General features: G+C 45.6%; 1 protein-coding gene and 1 long non-coding RNA gene across 6 annotated transcripts in view; one reads left to right on the forward strand and one right to left on the reverse strand.

Annotated features, from left to right (window-relative positions):
- The window catches only part of STON1 (stonin 1), a 58897-nt gene that overhangs the window by 21915 nt on the left and 10979 nt on the right, over positions 1–26003 (reverse strand). The window contains exon 1 of one of the 5 annotated variants that reach the window (XM_065590743.1): positions 5139–5202. The exons of the other annotated variants lie outside the window; for them this stretch is intronic. The gene's annotated coding sequence lies outside the window, so the exon portion shown is untranslated. Of the gene's footprint in view, positions 1–5138; positions 5203–26003 lie in introns of those variants that run through there. 5 annotated transcript variants of the gene reach the window in all.
- LOC135982698 (uncharacterized) overlaps positions 1–26003 on the forward strand; it is a 30726-nt gene that overhangs the window by 1822 nt on the left and 2901 nt on the right. Inside the window, exon 2 of the long non-coding RNA XR_010600242.1 lies at positions 18092–18361. This is a non-coding gene — a long non-coding RNA (uncharacterized LOC135982698). The remainder of the gene's footprint in view (positions 1–18091; positions 18362–26003) is intronic.

A 26003-nucleotide genomic window follows, 5' to 3' on the forward strand; every position in this document is an offset into this window, starting at 1 on the left:
TCCCTCCCCACATTTAGATTGGCAAATCCAAACCCTTTTCAGGATGGTTTATAGGTCTGGTGGTTTATGAAGAGACTCTTTTACACTTGACTTTAGCCACAAGCCCAAGAAGTAGGGACACATTCATTCTGCTAAGCACTGATTTGGCTGGGAGTCTGGAAAAGAACAATTCATTCAATCAGTAAATAAATTAGGTTTAACTGAAATATTCTTCTGATATAAGCATTATTACGCTTATCTGGATTATGCTTATCTGGATGATGGGATGGATTGCATCCTCAGCAAGTTCACAAATGACACTAAGAGGGGGGGGGGGGGGAAGGTAGATATGCTGGAGGGTAGGGATAGGTTCCAAAGTGACCTGGATAAATTGGAGGATTAGGCCAAAAGAAATCTAATGAGGTTCAATAAGGACAAGTGCAGAGTCCTGCACTTAGGATGAAGAATCCCATGCAGAATCTATAGGCTAGGGACCGACTGGCTAAGCAGCAGTTCTGCAGAAAAGGACCTGGGGATTACAGTGGATGAGATGGAGTATGAGTCAGCAGTGTGCCCCTGTTGCCAAGAAGGCTAACAGCATATTGGGCTGCATTACTAGGAGCATTGCCAGCAGATCGAGGGAAGTGATTATTCCCCTCTATTCGGCACTGGTGAGGCCACATCTGGAGTATTGCGTCCAGTTTTGGGCTCCCCACTACAGAAAGGATGTGGACAAATTGGAGAGTCCAACGGAGGGCAACGAAAATGATCAGGGGGCTGGGGCACATGACTTACGAGGAGAGGCTGATGGAACTGGGCTTGTTTAGTCTGCAAAAGAGAAGAGTGAGGGGGGATTTGATAGCAGCCTTCAACTACCTGAAAGGGGAGTTCCAAAGAGGATGGAGCTTGGCTGTTCTCAGTGGTAGCAGATGACAGAACAAGGAACAATGGTGTCAAGTTGCAGTGGGGGAGGCCTAGGTTGGATATTAGGAAACACTATTTCACTAGGAGGGTGGTGAAGTACTGGAATGGGTTACCTAGGGAGGTGGTGGAATCTCCATCCTTAGAGGTTTTTAAGGCCCGGCTTGACATGATTTAGTTGGTGAGGGTCCTGCTTTGAGCAGGGAGTTGGACTAGATGACCTCCTTCTCTTCCAACCCTAATCTTCTATGATTCTATGATTATTAAATGTAATCTGTATGAGAATTCAAGCAGTAAATCAGTGGCTCTTTACTGTATCTCCTGCAGCTCTTTGCAGGACATGTTATTAAAACATTGGTTAATAATTAAATCACACAATCTAAGTTATTAACCAGTCAGGATGCTTTTACTATTTTATTAATCAATTGTAGAATACTTGGTCAGTTATTTTGCTGTGAGAATAATTTATAGATATACTATATATATATATATATATATATATAGTAAATTAAACAATGAATTCACACTACTGTGGTTCTTTTGGGTAATGCTGGTTGCCAATTTGGCTCCTGAACCCCTGAGATCGGAGTATCACTGAAGTAAACAGTTAACCTGGACTTTAATTTTTAATGTACAATTTAAAACACGAAACACATAACATTATATCCCTATATTAGATATATTGTCCCCAAAGAGTTCTTCCCCCCCTCCACTCCTTGTGGTTGATGAAGAAACAAGAAATAAATCTCTAAACAAAATACAATGAAACACCGCAGGGTTTGTACAAATGCTGTTCATTCTAGAAAGGATATCCTGATTATGTCAGTACACATTCATGTCTGCATGAAAGCACAAGAATGGCCATGTTCCTACTCATTGTACCACCTGCATGTATATTCCTATATAATTTAGGATTAGACAACAGTTACTTGGAAGCATTTTCCCCTCACAGCTATATCATCAATTTGTTTATTTGAGTTATTTGTCATATAGCCATACAAACCATTCTTAATCTGTAGAGATTAGGAAACCAGTTTGTTTCTAAAAAGGAAAGAGTTCAGCCAAATGAATTTGTATGTTGTGCCATACACTTTGCAATTTCTTTTGGGCCATCTTAAAATTTAGGAATGCATCCTGGTCTACGACAAATTTTTTGCTGATTTTATTGCTGAACAAACAAGAATTTAGAATGGAGTTGTTTTAGTCTCATTATTTTTTGAACTCTAAACCTTTTTCTTCACAAAAAATATTTGCAGTATACTAGTTACTTTTAGTAAGATTTCTCCTCCACCTCTCAAAAGAGAGAGCATTCCAAATGGTTACATTGTAGTTAGGGCCCATTAGCATCTCCGTTATCCACTCAAACACTATGTATGAGTTTGAAGTTTAGCAATGGACAGAAAACGTGGGTCATTTTCTACCCACATCATTACCATTTTTTCTACTGTTTCAGCCACTCCCCTTTAGTTGCCAGCATTCTTCATTCACCTCTTTTCCCGTCTCCCCTCCTATCATCTTACTCCTGCAATCTCAAAATTACATGGTCTGTTTTCCACAGGCAAGCTGGTATCATCCCAAAATACCTTGCTACCTTTTTTAATCACAGGTGGGGTGGTACTCACTTACAGCATCACTTTTGCTGTGACAATCAGGAGCAAAGCATTCTGAGGCACATCAACAAGTTGGAGAGTGGTGGAAAGTGGGCACAGAAGTTCTGCATTAGAGCTCAAAGGGAGGTTACAAGAGACAAGTAAGTGATGGGAGGAGGAGATGATGATGAGTGGGCAGAAAGGAAGTGATCAAAAGAGAAATTCTACTGAAACGGACACAGGAGAGTGCAGAGATAGGGCTTGAATTGGGTAGGACAAAGCATAAACCTTTTTATTTAACTATTTTGACACACACAAGTTGTTAAATATGGACTAGCATAAGTGAAAAAAAATGACAAAATATAAAATGTGACTGTAAGTACATAAACATTATATACAACAAATATATATTTTTCCTAAACAGCACTTTGTGAACTATTCCCCTTCCCATCACTGACACGGCACCTTTTCAATGTCAGTTATTCCACATGTTAATATTCGTATCTATTCCTCTGTCCACAGTTATTGCCTTTCTATAAATTTTTTCTGTCTGAACATGAAATTACAGCTTTCTCCACAGATTTTGTTTTAAAGCTCCAGTCTTTTTACCTGTGAAATATTTAACTTCAGTTAATAAAAGTCTATGAAGAAAAACGTTTTTCCACATACATCTCTCTCATCTATATTTATGCCATTCATATGCCTTTTGGCATGAATGGAGCTTTCCCTTATTACTTTTTGAGATAATGGGAGCAAAAATACTACATGTATAAAAAACAAAAAGGAAATATTCAAATATATAGTACAGTGGAGCCTCAGAGTTACGAACAGCAGAGTTATGAACTGACCAGTCCACCACATACCTCATTTGGAACTGGAAGTACACAATCAGGTAGAAGCAGAGATCCAAAACAAACAAACAAAAAAGCAAATACAGTACAGTACTGTGTTAAATGTAAACTACTAAAAAAATTAAGGGAAAGCAGCATTTTTCTTCTGCATACTAAAATTTCAAAGCTGTATGAAGTCAATGTTCAGTTGTAAACTTTTGGAAGAACAACCATAATGTTTTGTTCAGAGTTATGAACATTTCAGAATTACAAACAACCTCCATTCCTGAGGAGTTAGTAACTCTGAGATTCTACTGTAGTCCATTGACCTCCACTTATGGAACTCTAGGTCTGACCACAGCACCATGAAAAAAAGATTTAAAAAAAAATTAATAATATTGTAATAAAAGGGAATTCACACCCTGCATTTGTAATGGGTAGTATTAGTGCCATTCCATTTGCAGCTTACAAAATAAGCATTTGCAGTCATACATTGCTGTATCCCACTGCTGTTATTTCTCTGCTGCCTTCACTGTGCAGGGCTCAACAAATTAATCTTTCTTTAAAAAACAACCTGACATGAAGTGCTTCAATTCACTCCTTTTCAGGAATTTTAAGAAACTTTTCCTTGGAAATGGCAATGAAGCAGAGCTTTAAATATACCAGTTCTCACTCTTGAAAAACTAGAATGGGATCCATGTAAATTTAACCTACAAATTCTTAATCAGAGGAAAACTGTACACAAAGACATTGACCTTACATTAGTACATATGTTGTGCAGCTCATAACATCTAAATCACAAGAATGTGTGGTATTTAATACAGAAATGTGACAGGAAATACCATTTGTAGAATACTAAAACCAGACCAAAAAAATTGGTGTTCAAATGATAAGGTTCTGTCAAGGCTAATTCCCCACAAGGGCCCCGCAAGGATTCTAAAAATTAATACTGGCCACTCCAGGCTTGTATTAAACTCCCAAGGTTATAGCTTTTCTCTGACCTTGGATTGGTAGATACTGCCACTACCCAAGTAGTGAGAGCCCAGGAAGGCACCCTTGGGAATTCCTTCCTGTGGAGCACCCTCAAGCCCTTTCACCCCCCCCGCTCCGGGGAAGAGCTGAGACAGAAAAAAAAAAAAAAGGGAAATCAGCTGTTGCCACCAGCTAATTAAACAACATGCACAAACCTCTTAAGACACAAAAATCCAATTCTGTTCTTAAAAAAGGTAAATTTTATTAATAAAAAAAAGAAAGAAAATACATCTGGGAACTCAGGCTATTGCTAGATTTTAAAAGCGCAACTACAAGGATTAAGCACGAAGAATAGCTTTCTTGAGGTCCAGCTTAAAGGTTACAAGCAAAACAAAAGCACCTGGGGTTAGCACAGAGAAGTCCACAAGCCATAAAGAAATAAAAGGGATAAATCTAATTGTGTCTTCCTAGACATTTCCTGATCCACTTACATATCTGGGGTTCTAAATGAGTAGTTTCTAGGTATGATACTGATGATTTTTTCATACCTGGCCCAAGCTTCTTACAGCATAGCTCTGCCCTGTCCGCCTCTCCCTGGGAGAACAACAACAGATAGACAAAAGGAGAGTCTTTTCTCCATTTTAAAAAATTCTAGCCTTCCCATTAGCTCTTTTGGCCAGGTGTCCATTCACTTCCTTTTACCTATGCCTAGCAGTGAGACTTTTTAACCCTTTACAGGTAGAGCAATTAGAGAACAGCTACTAAGAGGAATTGTATAGCTAACTGGCTGGCTGGGTGTCCATAAAAGGGAGCGGCCCCACCCTTTATTTACCACACACACACACACCCAAATCACAGACGGTGCTGGACAGCCTGATTCAGGTTGGGTCCACACTGGCTGGGATTTCTTCCTGGAGATTTAGGAAAACAGAGTTAATAAGATACATGCACCTCTAATTTTACTACTATTACAGGAAGAACTAAACAGTATTTTCCACATTTTAAGGACTATAATGACTTAGAATACAGGACATTTTTACCTCGCTGATTCTGGAAAACCTTCCTGAGAGAGTGCATCAGCCATGTTGTTAGAGGCTCCTGATATGTGTTGTATCTCAAAATCAAAGTCTTGAAGAGCTAAACTCCACCGCAGAAGTTTTTTGTTAGTCTCTTTGACAGTGTGAAGCCCTTTTAGCGTAGCCTGGTCAGTATGCAGGTGGAAATGCTGTCCCCAAATGTATGGGCGTAGCTTCTCCAGAGCATACACAATGGCGTAACATTCTTTTTCTGAGACTGACCAGTGGCTTTCCCTCTCAGAAAGTTTTTTGCTGAGAAACACAATAGGATGGAATTGTTGATCTGGTCCTTCCTGCATTAAAACTGCTCCTACACCATGCTCGGATACATCTGTGGTTACAACGAAAGATTGGTCGAAGTCTGGGGCCCTTAGTACAGGGTTAGACATAAGGTAGTTAAAGGCTTTTTGACACTTCTCAGACCACTGAACTGCATTTGACTGTTTTTTCCTGGTTAGGTTGATCAGTGGGGTGGCAATTTGGCTGTAGAGTGGTACAAATTGTCTGTAATACCCAGCCAAGCCCAAGAAAGATTTTTTAATTTAGGGACAGGCCAATTTTGAATAGCATTTACTTTAGCCTGTAGGGGGTTGATAGTTCCTTGACCCACTTGCTGTCCAAGCTACGTTACCCTGTTTAGCCCTATTACACATTTTTTGGCCTTAATGGTTACTCCTGCCTCCCTTATGCGCTGGAAGACAGCTTGAAGGTGTTCTGCACATGAACCTGAGAATATGGCCACATCGTCAAGGTAGGCGACTGCAAATTCCCCAAATCCAGCCAGAAGGTTATCTACCAGTCTCTGGAAGGTGGCGGGTGCAGTCCAAAAGGGAGCACATTAAATTCATACAGCCCTACCTGGGTGATGAAGGCTGACCTTTCCTTGGTTGGGTTATCTAGCGGCACTTGCCAGTACCCCTTAGTTAAGTCTAAGGGCACATCTACATTTGCAAAGTTACAGCCCAGCAGTTACAGCACCGCTCAGAGAGCGCAGAAGGGAAAATGCTGTTGTGTGTTCACACTGATAGCTGCCAGCGCAATAGCGTGTTCACACTTGCGGCACTAGCAGCGCTATTCAGAGTGGTGCACTCTGGGCAGCTATCCCACATAGCACCTCTTTCTCTTTTGCCATTAAGACTTGTGGGAAGGCGGAGGGGGTCACGGGGCATCCTGGGTCCAGAACCAATACCCCGTGATGCATTGCTTCGCATCCCATCAATCCCTGTACTTCCATCCGCATTTGGCGCCATCTTTCAACGATTTGTGTACTGCGTACCCTGCCTCTTTTGGGCTGCAGGAATGGATCACAGAATCATAGAATATCAGGGTTGGAAGGGATCTCAGAAGGTCATCTAGTCCAACCCCCTGCTCAAAGCAGGACCAATTCCCAACTAAATCATCCCAGCCAGGGCTTTGTCAAACATGACCTTAAAAACCTCTAAGGAAGGAGATTCCATCACCTCCCTAGGTAACCCATTCCAGTGTTTCACCACCCTCCTAGTGAAAAAGTTTTTCCTAATATCCAACCTGCAACTTGAGACCATTCGTCCTTGTTCTGTCATCTGGTACCACTGAGAACACTCTAGATCCATCCTCTTTGGAACCCCTTTTCAGATAGTTGAAAGCTGCTATCAAATCCCCCCTCATTCCTCTCTTCTGCAGACTAAACAATCCCAGTTCCCTCAGCCTCTCCTCATACGTCATGTGCTCCAGCCTCCTAATCATTTTTGTTGCCCTCCGCTGGATTCTTTCCAATTTTTCCACACCCTTCTTGTAGTGTGGAGCCCAAAACTGGACACCACTCCAGATGAGGCCGCACCAATGTCAAATACAGGGGAGAATGATCACGTCCCTCGACCTACTGGCAATGCCTCTACTTATATAGCCCAAAATGTCATTAGCTTTCTTGGCAACAAGGGCACACTGTTGACTCATATCCAGCTTCTTCTCCGCTGTTACCCCTAGGTCCTTTTCTGCAGAACTGCTGCTTAGCCATTTGGTCCCTAGTCTGTAGCAGTGCATGGGATTCTTCCGTCTTAAGTGCAGGACTCTGCAATTGTCCTTGTTGAACCTCATCAGATTTCTTTGGGCCCAATCCTTTAATTTGTCTAGGTCCCTCTGTATCCGATCCCTACCACTCCTCCCAGTTTAGTGTCATCTGCAAACTTGCTGAGGGTGCAGTTCACGCCATCCTCCAGATCATTAATGAAGATATTGAACAAAACCGGCCCCAGGACCGACCGTTGGGGCACTCAGCTTGATACCGGCTGCCAACTAGACATGGAGCCATTGATCACTACCCGCTGAGCCCAATGATCTAGCCAGCTTTCTATCCACCTTATAGTCCATTCATTCAGACCATACTTCTTTAACTTGGCAGCAAGAATACTGTGGGAGACCGTATCAAAAGCTTTGCTAAAGTCAAGGAATAACATGTCCCCTGCTTTCCTCTCATCCACAGAGCCAGTTATCTCATCATAGAAGGCAATTAGGTTAGTCAGGCATGACTTGCCCTTGGTGAATCCATGCTGACTGTTCCTGATCACTTTCCTCTCCTCTAAGTGCTTCAGAACTGATTCCTTGAGGACCTGCTCCATAATTTTTCCAGGGACCAAAGTGAGACTGACTGATCTGTAGTTCCCCGGATCCTCCTCCTTCCCTTTTTTAAAGATGGGCTTTACATTAGCCTTTTTCCAGTCGTCTGGGACCTCCTGTGATCACCATGAGTTTTCAAAGATACTGGCCAACGGTTCTGCAATCACATCCGCCAACTCCTTTAGCACCCTCGGATGCAGTGCATCCGGCCCCAGGGATTTGTGCTCATCCAGTTTTTCTAAATATTCCCAAACCACTTCCTTCTACACAGAGGGCTGGTCACCTCCTTCCCATGATGTGCTGCCCAGTGCAGTAGTCTAGGAGCTGACCTTGTTTGTGAAGACAGAGGCAAAAAAAGCATTGAGTACATTAGCTTTTTCCACATCCTCGGTCACTAGGTTGCCTCCCTCATTTAGTAAGGGGCCCACACTTTCCTTGACCTTCATCTTGTTGCTAACATACCTGAAGAAACCCTTCCTGTTACTCTTAACATCTCTTGCTAGCTGCAACTCCAAGTGTGATTTGGCCTTCCTGATTTCACTCCTGCATGCCTGAGCAATATTTTTATATTCCTCTCTGGTCATTTGTCCAGTCTTCCACTTCTTGTAAAATTCTTTTTTGTGTTTAAAATCAGCAAGGACTTCTCTGTTAAGCCAAGCTGGTCGCCTGTCATATTTACTATTCTTTCTACACATCAGGATGGTTTGTTCCTGCAACCTCAATCCCAAACTGCTGGCCAGTATGCTGCTCGCTCTGACCAACACGTCAAGAGTGGCAGTGGAGTTATTCCTTAAACTACAAAGGCAAGAGAAGTGCGACATTGATCTCACCATGCATATTAGCTACGACACGAGATTGCTTGTGGCATTCATGGAGGTTCTGACCAAAGTGGAACGCCGCTTTTAGGATCGGGAAACAAGCACTGAGTGGTGAGATCAAATCGTGATGCACGTCTGGGATGATGAGCAGTGGCTGCAGAACTTTCGCATGAGGAAACTGTGTGATGAGCTCACCCCAGCCCTGCGGCGCAAGAACACAAGAATGAGAGCTGCCCTGTTGTTGGAGAAGCGCGTGGCGATAGCACTGTGGAAGCTGGCTACTCCAAACTGCTACCCATCGGTCGCTAACCAGTTCAGAATGGAAAAGTCGAGTGTTGGAGTCATGTTGATGGACGTGTGCAGGGCCATTAATAGCATCCTGCTCCAAAAGATTATGACTCTGGGTAACATGCATGACACTGTGGATGGCTTTGTACAAATGGGTTTCCCTAACTGCAGAGGGGCGATAGATGGCACGCACATTCCAAGTCTGGCACCAGACCACCTAGCTCCCAAGTACATTAATCACAAGGGGTATTTCTCAATGGTTCTCCCGGCACTTGTGGATCACTGTGGGCGTTTTACAGACATTAATGCAGACTGGTCTGGCAAGGTGCATGATGCATGCATCTTTTTGAACACTGGCCTGTTCAAGAAGCTGCAAGCAGGGACTTTCTTCCCAGACCAGAAGATCACCGTACGGGAAGTCGAAATGCCCATTGTGATCCTGGGAGACCGCGCCTACCCCTTAATGCCGTGGCTCATGAAGCCATACACGGGGCAACTTAACAGCAGCAAGGAGTGGTTCAACAATAGGCTGAGCAAGTACAGAATGACTGTGGAGTGTGCATTTGGCCATTTAAAAGCCCACTGGCACTGCCTCTATGGGAAGCTGGACACGGCTGATGACAATATTCGCGTGTGCCGTATGCTCCATAATATTTGTGAAGGGAAGGGGGAAAGTTTCACTCAGGGCTGGACTGCAGAGGCTATTAGACTGAGTTTGAACAGCCAGGGCTATTAGAGGGGCACAGCGCAGGGCCATAAGGATCAGGGATGCCTTGAGGCAGCAATTTGAAGCTGAAAGCCATTAATTTTTGTTGCTATGCTTGAGATTGCATTGCTTGTAATGCTAGGAGGTGATTGGTGCATGATGCAAGAAGGGGCCTTAACATTATTGTATGTTGCCTTGGAGTGCTCTTTTTGTTTTCACTTAATAGAATAAAGATTGCTTTCAAACAAACAATTCTTTTATTAAAAGACAACAACCGGAGGGAGAGTCAAATGAAAAATTTCATCAGCAAGGAGGGGGAGGAGGTACAGAAGAAGGGAAGTTCTCAAGAGGAGGAGGGGTCCCGGGACAGCTACAGATTTGTGTATGTCCAGGGATCATACACAACCTTCTCCTTTGGAGTACAATGCACCCAGTGCTGTACTTCAGCAGGGCCCAACTGCAGATGGATGGGTGTTGAGTGCAGTGGGTATTGGGAGTCCACAGTTCTGGACTGTGAGGAGGGAGGAGTGGAATGCTGCGGGTAGAGAATGGAGCCAGGAGGTTGATAACAGTGTGTTGGATGCATGGGAAAGAGTTTTGCGACGGCGGCTGCAGGGAAGGGCGGGCGTGGAGCTGCTCAGTTTGAAGCGCTAGTATCGCCTGGAGCGTGTCCACTTGGTGCTCCATAACTGTTAGGAGCCACTCCGTGGCTTCTTTCTGGTGTGCCGTGTTCTCCTTTCAGTCCTTCTTCTAGCTGTCCCACCACTCCTTCAATTCCTGTTTCTCGGCGGCTGAGTGCATCATAACCTTGCACAGAAAGTCCTCCTTAGTTCTTCTTGGACGCTTTCTAATTCTGCGCTGCCGTTCTGCTGCCGATAAAGGAGCCTGGCCTCCCAAGGTCATCTCTGTGAAGATTAAATGCAACGTTTTACAGAAGCAGTATTGTTTGCAACACAGACAACAGTGATTCAAAACAGTGATTTAAAACACAGCCAGTACTCACACGCCTGTCACTAACTGGCTGACCCCAAGCAAGCACACATGAGCCACAAGACCCCCAAAATGGTGAGTAGCCGCAGGGGCAGGGTAAATCACTGCTGTACACTTGGCACATGGCCCTTGGGGAGAGCCAGCACTGTAGGATGGGCCTGATAATAATTTCTGTCCCCACACTTTCCACAGGAGGTGATCATTATGGGAGGTATCTCGCTGCTGAGGGTGAGCAGGGCATCAAGGGAGCGTCTTCTCCAAGCCTGCGGCTTCCACCCTGGTGCCTACGCGGCTAGCCTGTGTGCAGCAATGCCCCCCCCCCCGTCTCTCCCCGCCCCCGTCACGGCAAAGTGGCGCGGGAAAGTTACTATTAATGGGGCAAGAAACAAAGCAGCTCTGCTGAAGAACCTGCGGAAGCGGATTGCCGAGTATCTCCATGAGAGTTTCCTGGAGATCTCTGAGGGAGATTCCTGTGAAGTGAGGGAGTCTATCAACAGTCTGTTCCGCTTCTCAGACTAGGCATGCTGTGGGAGACAAGCCTGCTTTCTGCAACCCTCCTGCCCCCAACAACTCGCTTCATCAATTCCCAAAATCAGATCCACTTACCAGGGGCCTCCTCTCCTGTTTGAGCTTTGCCAAGCTCCGACTGCTGTGACTGGCTAGGCTCTTCCATGGTAGAAAAGAGCTCCTGACTACATGCATCTCTGGCCTCCAAGTCATCCTCTGCCTCTGGGTCCCCCTCCCCCCTTCTTGTCCAAGATTTCCACCTCCTGGCTTGGTCCACTCTCAACTGACACGTGAGCCAACAAAGTATCCACAGGGGCCTTCGCAGTGGAGGTGGGATCGCCACCGAGTATCACATCCAGCTCTTCGTAGAACTGGCAGCTAGTGGGCGCAGCACTAGAGCAGCAGTTTGCCTCCTGGACCTCGTGGTAGGCGTTCCGCAATTCCTTCACTTTTACCCTACACTGCAATGTGTACTGGTCATGGCCCCTTTCTATCATGCATCATGAAATCTGTCCACTGGAACTGCACAGCTTCCTCTCCCAAATGCCAATGAGGTCCAGCAGCTCGGCATTGCTCCAAGTGGGGGGATCGCCTGGTGCGTGGAGCAGGTATGGCCACCTGGAAAGATGCGCTCAGACCACTGCATGCATCACCGAGCAAATAGGAAGGGGACTTTCAAATTTACAAAGGAATGTAAGGGGTGGGGTTGACGGTTGGTCACCTAAGGGCAGGGCAGTAAAGTTCAAACTGATGACCAGAGAAGCAGGAACAGGCATTGTGGGCCAATCGCTGTGCTGTAATTGCCACGGTGTCTACACTGACACCGCAGGGCTGTAGCCCCAGCGCAGAAAGCTCTACGTCTCTTGTCAGGGTTGTTTTTTTATAGCTCTGCAACTGCGCAGTTTCTGCGTACTAAGTGGCTTGGCAGTGTGTACACCTCAAAGCTGCTTTAGTGCTCAGAAACTTGCCAGAGTAGATGGGGCCTAAGACGGAGATAAATTGGGCACGTCCCAGTTTTTTCAATAGCTCATCCGTGCATAGAATAGTTCTCTGGGCGAGTTACAGCATTTAGCTTATGATAGTCCACGCAAAAGCGGATTTCCCCATCTGGTTTGGGAACCAGAACCACTGGAGAGGTCCATGCACTCTCAGAGGGGCAGATTACACCCATCTGTAACATGTCCTTGATCTTCCTTTCTATCGTGGTTTTCGCTTGACGAGCCATCTGGTAGGGCTGGGCTCTAATTGGGCGAGCATCTGCTGTGTCAATGGAGTGGTGCGCCCGTTCTGTCCATCCTGGGGTGGCTGAAAACATTGGCACGAAGCTGGTGCACAGCTCCTAGATTTGCTGTCGCTGCTTACGCCCAAGGGTTATGGAAAGGTTCACCTCTTCTACACCACTGTTCCTTTTCCCTTCATAGCAGACTCCTTCAGGCCACTCAGCATTCTCTCTCTCCTGGGCTGTAAGCTGGAGAACCTTGATTTCTGGGGAATAAAAGGGTTTTAGAGAATTAACATGGTATACTTTAGGTTTTAGGGTAGGGTCCAGGAACACTATGAGGTAATTAACAGCTCCCACGCACTCTCGGACCATAAATGGCCCCTCCCACGACGCTTCCATCTTATTGGCCTGGAGCACTTTCAGGACAATGACTTGGTCGCTTACTCCGAAGGAACGCTCTCTGGCATGTTTATCATACCAGGACTTTTGTTCTTGTTGAGCATCCTGTAGGTTTTCTCAAGCAAGGGCTAAATAGTCTTTGAGGGTGTTTTGCAGGTTGGTTACAAAGTCCAAAATGTTAGTTCCTGGAGAAGATGTACCCCCCTCCCCCCCATCACTGCTTCACCAACTGTAATGGCCCCTTAACTTTGTAGCCATAAATGAGTTCAAAGGGTGAAAACCCTAAACTGGGACATGGTACAGCCCTGTAGGCAAAGAGCAACTACTGCAACACTAGGTCCCAATCATTGGAGTGCTTATTCATTAATTTACGTATCCTGGCCCCCAAAGTTCCATTAAACGTCTCCACTAGTCCATTCGTTTAATGGTCGTAAAGGGTGGCAACAAAGTAGCTCTCCCCATGAGCTTCCCAAAGATGTTTCATGGTCCCTGACAGGAAGTTAGTTCCTGAATCCGTAAGGATGTTGGAGGTCCAACCTCCCCTGGCAAAAATGTCTGCCAATGGCTGGCTCACACTTTTAGCCCTGGTGTTGCTTAGAGCTACTGCTTCCAGACATCAGGTGGCAAAACCCATGAAGGTCAATATGTACAGCTTTCCTCTTGGTGTGTTCTTAGGGAAAGGACCCAGAATATCCACAGCTACCCGCTGAAATGGAACCTCAATTATGGGGAGTGGCTGGAGAAGGGTCCTGACCTGGTCTTGGGACTTTCCCACCCTCTGGCACACCTCACGAGACTGGACATAGGTAGAAACATTCTTGCCCATTCCCTCCCAGTGGAATGACTACCCCAAATGGTCCTTGGTCCTGTTCACCCCAGCATGGCCACTAGGTTGATTGTGGTCTATGCTCAAGAGCTTTTCCCTATACTTAATTGAAACTACCAACTGTTTCTAAGGATGCTAGTCCCCCTTGTGCCCACCAGAAAGGGTTTCCTTGTATAAGAGTCCTCCTCCTACAACAAACTTGGACCTATTAGAAGAGCTGAGAGGCAGTGGGTTGATCCGCGCCACCATCCAAGCTCTCTTGAGGCTTTCATCCACTTCCTGCTCTGCCTGGAACTGCTCCCTTGATGCTGGAGACATTAGTTCCTTGCTGGGTTGTGGACTTGGGCTTAGTCCCACTGGAAGCGATGCAGGTGATGGGAGTTTCTCTGTTGACTGTGAACAGCTCTTTGCTGGTGCATTAGGTTGTATTTCAGGCTCCGGCTGAGCTTCTTGCACCAGTTTAGCTGCTGCTGCAGGTGCAGGCTCTGTGGCGCCCGTTGGTGCTGGCTCCCCTGACTCTGCTGGGGCTGCAAGCATGGGCTCTGGTGCTGACTGCTCTGCCAGTTCCAATCCTTGGGCTGGTTCTGTAGCTGGGTCCCAGAAACTGGATTTACAACCGCTGCCATAGACTCTGGTCTGGAGTCTGGTTCCACCACTTCTGGCTGGGTCCCTGGGCCTGTGGTATCAGGGGACACAGACTGGGTCCTTGTAGGAGGCTTAGGAATGGAGTTAGGTGTGGAGGCCTGTTTAACCTGGCTGGGGTGACAATCCCCACTCTTTTTGTTAGCCTTACATGGTTGGCTAAGTCTTCTCCCAGCAGCATGGAATGGGATAATCGTCATAGACTGCAAAAGTCCACATTCCTGACCAGCCCTTGTACTGGACAGGCAACTTGGCCATAGGCAAGTTAAAAGAGTTGGCCTTAAAGGGTTGCACCATCACTTGGACCTGTGAGTCGATGAATTTGGGGTCCACCAGGGATTGGTGGATAGCTGACACTTGTGCTCCAGTGTCTCTCCATGCAGTAATCTTTCTCCCACCCACACTCACAGTTTCCCTTCACTCTGGGGGTATTTGCGAGCCATCTGGGCCTGAAGGCTCTTGGTGGGATCCTGGGGTGATGAGTTGCAGTCAGCTGGTGCTCTTGGGGTTGTTGGCCTTCCCGTGCCTCAGCTCATTACATTTAAAGCATCACCCATCTGACTGTGCGCTGGGGTGGTTGGAAAGTAGGGGGTTGGAATAAGAGGGCATCTGGGGTCTCCCTAGCAGTGTGGAGGACTCCTCCTTGCGAGGTGGCGGCTTGGGCTCACTCCAATGGTGGGGTGTCATCTCGGGTTGCCTCTTCTGGTATCCCCACCAACTGCTATTAGCTTTCGTCTTCTCCGCCATCTCCACCCATTTGGCTCTGTTCTCCACCACCTTGATTACAGTTTTGGGCTTCCCATCTAGGATGTACCTTTCTATTTCCTCAGGAACACCTCTAAGAATTGCTCCATTTGTACTAGGAGAGACAGATCTTCCAGAGAATTAACATTTGCTCCTGATATCCAGACATCCAAATTTTTTACAATAAGAAGGCTAGAATGGGTAGGCGTGTTGGGGAAATGCCACATCTGGGTTCCACCTTAGGGCTCTGAACCGCTGACGGGCATGCTCAGGTGTTAGCCCCATCCAAATTCTGGCCTTTTGTTTAAAAAGTTCATATTCGTTCATGTGTTCTTTAGGCATTTCACCTGCTAAGGGTCCATTGAGTTGTGGCCTCAGCTCCACCATATTCTGGTCTGTACAGATGTTCTACCTAAGGCAGGCCCTTTCAAAATTTTCTAAGAAGGCCTCTATATCATCGCCTACCTTGTATGTGGGGAATTTCTTGGAATGGGGAGCAGTACCTGGAGGAAGACTGTTAGGGCTAACTGGTTGACCCAGCTTAGCCCTTTTCAGTTCTAAGCACTTCAGCCCCATTTCTGTCTCTAAGGACTTCGCCTCTCTCCTCTCCTCCACCTCCAAGTGCTTTGCTTCCACTTCCGCCTCCAAGCACTTCATCTGTAGGAAGAAATTCCTGTCTTCCACAATTAGAACTAGGTCTGGCTTAAGGACATCCCTCCATCTTGGCACCTGGATCTCGGGTTGGGGAGGGCTGACCATTCGCTCCAAGGAAATCTCTGTTCCCCCATTCCCTCTCTGCATTTCTGTCATGGAGCTGGATGTCTGGGCTTGATTTGGGTCTGTCTTCTCCGTGGCGTGCCGCTTAGGGAAGGCTGGTTGCTCTAGGGTTTCGGTGCCTGACTGCAACCTCATGCACAGGGCTACCCTACTCTAGCCTATCCATATCATTGCCACAAAGCTAGAAAAAAAATAAACTGCTTGTTGGACTCTCTGGCTTTTCAGGCTGAACCTTTTGCATGCCTGTTCCCCTTCAGGCAGAAAAGAAAAGAAAGAAAAAATATTCCCTGGCTTTGCAGGCTGCCAAAAGGAAAAATGTGACCTTTTAAAACCCCGAGGTCTGTGCTTGTGGTTCAAAATGATCCCACCTCTGCCACCATGTCAAGGCTAATTCCCCTCTCTGGCACTTTGAGTGCAGAAGGTGGGGGCTCGCAAGGATTCTAAAAATTAATACTGACCACTCCAGGCTTGTATTAAACTCTCAAGGTTACAGCTTTTCTCTGACCTTGGATTGGTAGATGCTTCCACCACCCAAGTGCAGAACCCCTTTGAGAGTCCAGGAAGACACACTTGGGAATTCTTTCTGGTGGGGTACCCTCAAGCCCTTTCACCCCCCTTCCGGGAAAGAGCTGAGAAAGAAAAAAAAAAAAGGGAAATCAGTTGTTGCCACCAGCTAATTAAACAACACGTGCACAAACCTCTTAAGACACAAATATCCAATTCTGTTCTTTAAAAAGGTAAATTTTATTAATAAAAAAAGAAAGAAAATACATCTGGGAACTCAGGCTATTGCTAGATTTTAAAAGAGCAACTACAAGGATTAAGCACCAAGAATAGCTTTCTTGAGGTCCAGCAAAAAGTTAAAAGCAAAACAAAAGCACCTGCGGTTAGCACAGAGGAATCAATAAGCCATAAAGAAATAAAAGGGATAAACCTAATTGCGTCTTCCTAGACATTTCCTGATCTACTTACATATCTGGGGTTTTAAATGAGTAGTTTCTAGGTATGATACTGATGAGAGCTCCCCCCACTCTTCATTTATCACAGGGTCTAACTTAAATACATTAACATAATTTTACTCAGAGGTTGTAACTCATTCTTCACTCACCCCACTCAACCCAAGTAAATCCTTAGTTTTACCAGATTGAATCCAACCTGTAGCACTTTCTGAATAATTGTAATTTAATTTCTTGTTTTTTAATATTATTAAAACAGAAAAAAGGGAATGATACTTGACATCCTGGATGGTATGATGGCATTATTAGAGGCTGGGCTTTATACAGGGTGATCCTGTTGTCCTCTCAGTAGCTGGGAACGTGAAAGAGGGTTTTGCAGGATAGAATAAGAAAACAAGTAGCATAAGAGCTCTATCTCAGCAATGCATTTTAAAGCCTATACTAAAAGAACTGTTAGATTCTTTCTGGAAGCAGAACTAAGCTTCAGATTTTGGTTTCATATCCAAACTTCCCCAAAACGTAAGGGTAGTTGGTCTTCAGTATTCTGGTTCTAGTTCTTTGAGATATTTCATTCTCAACCCCAACTTTTTAAGTTTCAGTTGGACCATAAAAATATATTCCAGTGAAGTATATTGTAAGTCCTTGGGCAGATAATGGTTAATATATCATGCACATTTTCCTCCTCACTTTTCAAAACCTAATAATCCTTGGTCCTGATTGGAGGGTACACTGTACTAAACACACAAACAATTTCAGGGCTCCACATAAGATTTTGGACCACTTTCTGAATCTGGGTCATGAGTTGAGTTGAGGTGTGAGCGGCGAACAGCAGACGCTAACAGAGGGAGTTTGCCTGGGATCTGTCCGAGAGGAGGTACGCTAAGTGCTGCATTAGGGGGGCTGTGTTGGTGAGTATCTGAGTGTCTGATGTTGGACAGTTTGTCAGTTTGGCCGTGTGCTTGCTTGCTTGCTTGCTTGAAAAGTGTGAATTGGGAGTGCTTTGTTCCAGGTGGGCCTTGAGTGGGCCTGACTGGTATATAAGGGCAGTCAGCAGCGAACCAGCTGAGCGGCGAACAGCAGAGGCTAACAGAGGGAGTTCGCCTGGGGAGAGCTCACTGAGGCTTTCATCTGCGGGTTTCTCTGAGTAGTTACTGCAACAGCTGAGGAAGGTCTTAAGAGGAAGGTGATATGGAAGGTGAGCGATCAGCTGTTGTAACCTGCACAGGTTGTGCCATGTTTGTCTTTCTTCCACAGGACAGAAGCGACTTTGTCTGTACAAAGTGCAAGCTGGTCTCCATATTGGAAGAGAAGGTTTGAGGTGTGGAGAAACAAGTATCGACTCTGCGTTGCATAAGGGAAAATGAAGATTTCCTGGACAGACATCAGGAGATGCTTCTAGGGCCACAACGTTCTGAAGATTCAGAGCAGGCGCAGCAGGGACAGAAGGATGGTGAAGAAGTTTGGCAGCATGTGACCTCCAGAAGGAGAAAGAGGAGCGTCCATGTACCAGCAATGGAGATACAGGTGAGCAATCGTTTCCATGTTCTTTCTACAGGTACTAATGCGGAGAGTGGACTAGATGACCCATCTGAGGGAAGGGAGCAGAAGGAGACTCCAGCGATTGGAAGGCAAAAGATGCACTGTCCTAAGGATGGGGGTTCCACGACCACTACTCCGTGGAAGAGGAGGAGGAGGGTGGTGGTGGTCGGGGACTCCCTCCTCAGGGGGACTGAGTCATCTATCTGCCGCCCTGACCGGGAAAACCGAGAGGTCTGCTGCTTGCCAGGAGCTAGGATACACGATGTGACGAGAGACTGCCGAGACTCATCAAGCCCTCGGATCGCTACCCCTTCCTGCTTCTCCACGTGGGCACCAATGATACTGCCAAGAATGACCTTGAGCGGATCACTGCAGACTACATGGCTCTGGGAAGAAGGATAAAGGAGTTTGAGGTGCAAGTGGTGTTCTCGTCCATCCTCCCTGTGCAAGGAAAAGGCCGGGGTAGAGACCGTTGAATCGTGGAAGTCAACGAATGGCTATGCATGTGGTGTCGGAAAGAAGGCTTTGGATTCTTCGATCATGGGGTGGTGTTCCAAGAAGGAGGAGTGCTAGGCAGAGACGGGCTACACTTAACGAAGAGAGGGAAGAGCATCTTCGCAAGCAGGCTGGCTAACCTAGTGAGAAGGGCTTTAAACTAGGTTCACCGGGGAAAGGAGACCAAAGCCCTGAGGTACGTGGGGAAATGGGATATCGGGAGGAAGCACGAGCAGGAGAGCACAAGAGGGGAGGACTCCTGTCTCATACTGAGAAAAAGGGACGATCGATGAGTTATCTTAAGTGCCTATACACAAATGCAAGAAGCCTGGGAAACAAGAAGGGAGAACTGGAAGTCCTGGCACAGTCAGGGAACTATGATGCGATTGGAATAACAGAGACTTGGTGGGATAACTCACATGACTGGAATACTGCCATGGATGATATAAACTGTTCAGGAAGGACAGGCAGGGCAGAAAAGGTGGGGGAGTTGCGTTGTATGTAAGAGAGCAGTATGACTGCTCAGAGCTCCGGTATGAAACTGCAGAAAAACCTGAGAGTCTCTGGATAAAGTTGAGAAGTGTGAGCAACAAGGGTGATGTCGTTGTCGGAGTCTGCTATAGACCACCAGACCAGGGGGATGAGGTGGACAAGGCTTTCTTCTGGCAACTAGCAGAAGTTGCTAGATCGCAGGCCCTGGTTCTCATGGGAGATTTTAATCACCCTGATATCTGCTGGGAGAGCAATACAGCGGTGCACAGACAATCCAGGAAGTTTTTGGAAAGTATAGGGGACAATTTCCTGGTGCAAGTGCTGGAGGAACCAACTAGGGGCAGAGCTTTTCTTGACCTGCTGCTCACAAACCGGGAAGAATTAGTAGGGGAAGCAAAAGTGGATGGGAACCTGGGAGGAAGTGACCATGAGATGCTCGAGTTCAGGATCCTGACACAAGGAAGAAAGGAGAGCAGCAGAATACGGACCCTGGACTTCAGAAAAGCAGACTTTGACTCCCTCAGGAAACTGATGTACAGGATCCCCTGGGAGAATAACATGAGGGGGAAAGGAGTCCGGGAGAGCTGGCTGTATTGTAAAGAATCCTTATTGAGGTTGCAGGAAAAAAACATCCCGATGTGTAGAAAGAACAGTAAATATGGCAGGCGAGCAGCCTGGCTTAACAGTGAAATCCTTGCTGATCTTAAACGCAAAAAGAAGCTTACAAGAAGTGGAAGATTGGACAAATGACCAAGGAGGAGTATAAAAATATTGCTCAGGAATGCAAGAGTGAAATCAGGAAGGCCAAATCACACTTGGAGTTGCAGCTACCAAGAGATGTTAAGAGTAACAAGAAAGGTTTCTTCAGGTATGTTAGCAACAAGAAGAAAGTCAAGGAAAGTGTGGGCCCCTTACTGAATGAGGGAGGCAACCTAGTGACCGAGGATGTGGAAAAAGCTAATGTACTCAAAGCTTTTTTTGCCTCTGTCTTCACGAACAAGGTCAGCTCCCAGACTGCTGCACTGGGCAGCACAATATGGGGAGAAGGTGACCAGCCCTCTGTGGAGAAAGAAGTGGTTCGGGACTATTTAGAAAAACTGGACGTGCACAAGTCCATGGGGCCGGATGCGCTGCATCCGAGGGTGCTAAAGGAGTTGGCGGATGAGATTGCAGAGCCACTGGCCATTATTTTTGAAAACTCATGGCGATTGGTGGAGGTCCCGGATGACTGGAAAAAGGCTAATGTAGTGCCCATTTTTAAAAAAGGGAAGAAGGAGGATCCGGGGAACTACAGGCCAGTGAGCCTCACCTCAGTCCCTGGAAAAATCATGGAGCAGGTCCTCAAGGAATCAATTCTGAAGCACTTAAATTAAATTAAATTAATGGAGATATCCCATCTCCTAGAACTGGAAGGGACCTTGAAAGGTCATCGAGTCCTGTCCCCTGCCTTCACTAGCAGGACCAAGTACTGATTTTGCCCCAGATCCCCAAGTGGCCCCCTCAAGGTTTGAACTCACAACCTTGGGTTTAGCAGGCCAGTGCTCAAACCACTGAGCTATCCCTCCCCACCCCACTTAGAGGAGAGGAAAGTGATCAGCAACAGTCAGCATGGATTCACCAAGGGGAAGTCGTGCCTGACTAACCTAATTGCCTTCTATGATGAGATAACTGGCTCTGTGGATGAGGGGAAAACAGTGGATGTGTTATTCCTTGACTTTAGCAAAGCTTTTGATACGGTCTCCCACAGTATTCTTGCCACCAAGTTAAAGAAGTATGGGCTGGATGAATGGACTGTAAGGTGGATAGAAAGCTGGCTAGATCATTGGGCTCAACTGGTAGCGAGCAATGGCTCCATGTCTAGTTGGTAGCCGGTTTCAAGCGGAGTGCCCCAAGGGTCGGTCCTGGGGCCGGTTTTGTTTAATATCTTTATTAATGATCTGGAGGATGGTGTGGACTGCACTCTCAGCAAGTTTGCAGATGACACTAAACTGGGAGGCGTGGTAGATACACTAGAGGGTAGGGATCGGATACAGAGAGACCTAGACAAATTAGAGGATTGGGCCAAAAAAAACCTGATGAGGTTCAACAAGGACAAGTACAGAGTCCTGCACTTAGGACGGAAGAATCCCATGCGCTGCTACAGACTAGGGACCGAATGGCTAGGTAGCAGTTCTGCAGAAAAGGACCTAGGGGTCACAGTGGACGAGAAGCTGGATATGAGTCAACAATGTGCTCTTGTTGCCAAGAAGGCTAACGGCATTTTGGGCTGTATAAGTAGGGGCATTGCCAGCAGATCGAGGAACGTGATCATTCCCTTTTATTTGACATTGGTGAGGCCTCATCTGGAGTACTGTGTCCAGTTTTGGGCCCCACACTACAAGAAGGATGTTGAAAAATTGGAAAGAGTCCAGCAGAGGGCAACAAAAATGATTAGGGGTCTGGAGCACATGACTTATGAGGAGATGCTGAGGGAACTGGGATTGTTTAGTCTCCAGAAGAGAAGAATGAGGGGGGGATTTGATAGCTGCTTTCAACTACCTGAAGGGGGGTTCCAAAGAGGATGGAGCTCGGCTGTTCTCAGTGGTGGCAGATGACAGAACAAGGAGCAATGGTCTCAAGTTGCAGTGGGGGAAGTCTAGGTTGGATATTGGGAAACACTAGTTCACTAGGAGGGTGGTGAAGCACTGGAATGCGTTACCTAGGGAGGTGGTGGAGTCTCCTTCCTTGGAGGTTTTTAAGGCCCAGCTTGACAAAGCCCTGGCTGGGATGATTTAGTTGGGAATTGGTCCTGCTTTGAGCAGGGGGTTGAACTAGATGACCTCCTGAGGTCCCTTCCAATCCTGATATTCTATGATTCTATGAAACCGCTTAGTTTCTTTGGTACTATAAAAAAACCTAAAATAGAAAGACTAAGCACCAGGTACTATGCTTGTCTCATGGGTTGCTGATCTCCTAATCATGGACATCTGTCTGGTGTATGTGATTCTCTGAGATGTGTAAGGAGCCTCTAGTATTGACCATCAGATTTTGCTGACTCACATGTGCAGCCTGGCTCAACTGTTTGATATTGCTCAGTAGTGGTTCGGCACTTTTCTATCTAAGCAGTCTCAACTTATTATTTTCGTGTAGTTGCTCATCTTCCAGAGGTATTTATCATATGGGGTTCTGTAAGGCTCCATGGTATCACCACTGTCATTCAACACATGCATAAAGCTGGGTGTAGGATTGGAAGGTGATTTAGGCTGCATCCAAAACATGGATGACACTTAGATTTGTGTTTCATTTTCATCAGGCCCTCTTGCTACCATTTCCATGTCTACTCAGTGCTTACCTAAGAGTGGAACTGGGAGGAGAGCAAGTTCACAAACTCAGGATAAGACAAAAGAGATGCTAGCATACTCAGTGGTATAAGCAAGGTAGCTCTTGCCTCTGTTATTGAGGTGATTTTCCATCCTTTGCACAAGTGTTTCACAATTTAGGGGTGCTCTTGGATCCTCTGTTGCTTCTAAAATCACAAGTGACATCAGTGGAAATACTCCTTAGCCTCGGAAATGCTCATATCCTTTTCTACTGGATCTGAACCTGGAAGTAGTAAGCCATGCCTCTGTCACTTTAAGACTAGATTATTTCAACAGGCAGACAGCTCTACTACTGTACATGGGGCTACAGCTGATGCAGAGTACAGTTGCCTGTTTGACAATGCTAGCTGATGGGAAGATGTGATAACTGTTCTTCAGAAATTCTCCAAAACTGTACTATCTGCTCACTCCAAGATGCAATTCAAGTTACTGACTTTGGTCTATAAAGCATGAGATGGTTTGGTCCCAGCTATCTGAGTGACTAGCCCTCACCCTGTACTCCACCACAGCAGTTGACATCAGCTGACATATCAAGCTAAAATCCCCAGATTTAAACATGAAGCGGCTGGTGGGTTCCTCTGCTCTGAAATTAGCTCTCCCTGCTGGTGCAACAGAGCCCAAATTTACTAGCCTTCAGGGCTCAGTAAAAGGACATCTCTTCTTTAGGGATTTTTTTATGAGGGGTGAGAACAAGTGGCTAATGGGGAATTGGTTTCTTGAAAGGAATGATATACATCCTGATCCCTCAAAGCATAGAAATGTATGACAATATGTGTTTATTAAATTGTATTCATATGTCCCAAGTTCTAGTGAAATATATATTTTATAAATCTAAATACATACATATATAAGATATACAGGCACATACTGCATGCTTGCCAGTTTTAGATTTTTCTGTGCATGAATAACTCAAATTACTTCAAGATGAAAAAAGGGAAATTTGGCAAAAGATATGCACTTATTTTTAGATGTATAAAAATGCACTCATTGAAGCATCTGAATGCCTATACAAAATAATAATAAAAACATTACTTGACAAAAACAGTTCAATAACTCCCTCCAAACAAGCTTAATTTATCTCACCAGCTATTCTAACTCTAGACATTGAGCTGACAGATGCAAATTGCTGGCCTTCCTCGTCCATGGATCTTTTACTCCTGAGGGAATTCTGCACCAAAAAAATTAAAATTCTGCACCAAAAAATTAAAAATTATACACACAGTATTTTAAAATTATGCAAATTTTATTTGTCAATAAATAAATGTGGCTCCAGCATGGCAGTGGGGACCCCGGGCCATTGGCTGCATTGTAGTGGGAGATGACCCTGAAGCCCCCACCTCCCCCAGTACAGGGACTCGGCAGTGAGGCTGCACCTGACCCTGACAGTGCAAGGTCTGGGCCTGCCCAGAAATACCCCAGGGCCCTGCCCCTTTGCGCCAGGTGCACCAGGTGTGGGTGAGCAGGCTCAGCCCAGCAGGATGCAAGTGTGGGGGGATCCAGGTGTGAAGTGAGAGGTTTCTGTGTGGGGCAATCTGGGTGCAGGCAGCTCAGTGTGAGATCTGGGGGCAGTGGCATGTAACCCCATGTGCCCCCCCATGCCTTGCCTCTGTTTGGAGGGGGGCAATCCCCCACAAAAAACTGCACCTATGGTTGCCCCTCGCACAGCTTCCCTTTACTTCCCTGCCATTTTCTGCAGGGAAACACAGGAAATCTGCATGGGGCCATTTTCTGTGGGTGCGCAGTCACGCAGAATTCCCCCAGGAGTAATCTTTGCAGATTACATTCTGCAAGATGCTAATCATTTACAGAAAAATTTCTTTGCCATTTTTCAGTCTTAACCTCATTATTTTACATTTCCCTAAGTTAAATTGCACCTCACAGCCCATGTAGCCATTGTCAAGACCCTCTGTATCTACTCTGCCTCCTCCCCATTTGGAGTCACTGGCAAACCTCTACAACATGCTGCATACCAGTGGACATCCATGTCATTACTCGAGAGAGTAACATTTTTAGCCCAGTCTTTACCAAGCCTCCATTTTTGCGTGTGTAAATAATTGTATTGTATCTTTGGGTTTGGTCACTCACATCTCAGTTCTTGATTGCTGAAGTACTAATCATAAAATTTGACATCCAAGTGATCTAAATTGCAAATGTAAAAAACGGTGGGTGAAAAAACGCACTAGAAATTTATATCCACAAAAGCAGATTAAGCATACCACTGTTTCCCTCTTGCCTAATTTGTAACCATTGTCACCAATGACTTATATTAACAAGATTTTTAGCATGTACCGCTTTGGTCCTACTTTGAGCAGGTGGTTGGACTAGATGACCTCCTGACGTCCCTTCCAACCCTGATATTCTAAATAGTATTTTAGTTGCAAAACTGCAGCAATACTGTGTGTGGTAAACACTATTCCATAATGACACCACATGAGTTGTTATGGTTTATTATACAAAAATTTAGACAATTCTTAAAACACTATTTTGCTAGAAACAGTAATAGTTTCAAAACAGAATACAACCTGTCCTTAATTTAAGTATTGCAGAGCATACAGCTGTAAATTACCATAATGCAGTGGTTCTCAAACCTTTTTTTTTTCGCAGACCACTTGAAAATTGTTGAGGGTCTTGGCGGATCACTTAATGATCTTTCCAAATGTTGTTTGTACCATTAGCTAACTATTGTAAAGCGCTTTGGATAAAAGCACTATATAAAAAAAACGTAATAATAATTAATGTTTTTTGTTCTACAAATAAAAGCCCACAACTCATATTTTAATATCAGTAGTCTTACCTTTCTAATGTGATGGATCTCTCTCACCGTGGCAGCCACAGAGCTGAGGCTGGGAAGGGGCGGGGGATCTCTCCCGCTTTCCCCCATTACCAGCAGCCCCTTAGAACTAATCTAAAATTGTTAAGGCTATAAACAGTCACGAAATTCACATGGAATGGAAAGTATACAAGAATATCTCAAAAGGTAATACATAGACATTAGTAATCTACAGCCAGATTCCCATCTATAATAACTATCCTTTTCTTTCTAGCTGCTGCTGAAGTAGGCCTCTCATTCTCAGAAGAAACATCACTTCTTTTAGTTTACAACAGAAAGAGATAGAATCATCGAATCATAGAATATCAGGGTTGGAAGGGACCTCAGGAGGTCATCTAGTCCAACCCCCTGCTCAAAGCAGGACCTAATCCCAACTAAATCATCCCAGCCAGGGCTTTGTCAAGCCTGACCTTAAAAACCTCTAAGGAAGGAGATTCCACCACCTCCCTAG

The sequence above is a fragment of the Chrysemys picta genome, chromosome 3 (genome assembly GCF_011386835.1).
Source record: "Chrysemys picta bellii isolate R12L10 chromosome 3, ASM1138683v2, whole genome shotgun sequence".
Taxonomy (NCBI): Eukaryota; Metazoa; Chordata; order Testudines; family Emydidae; genus Chrysemys; species Chrysemys picta.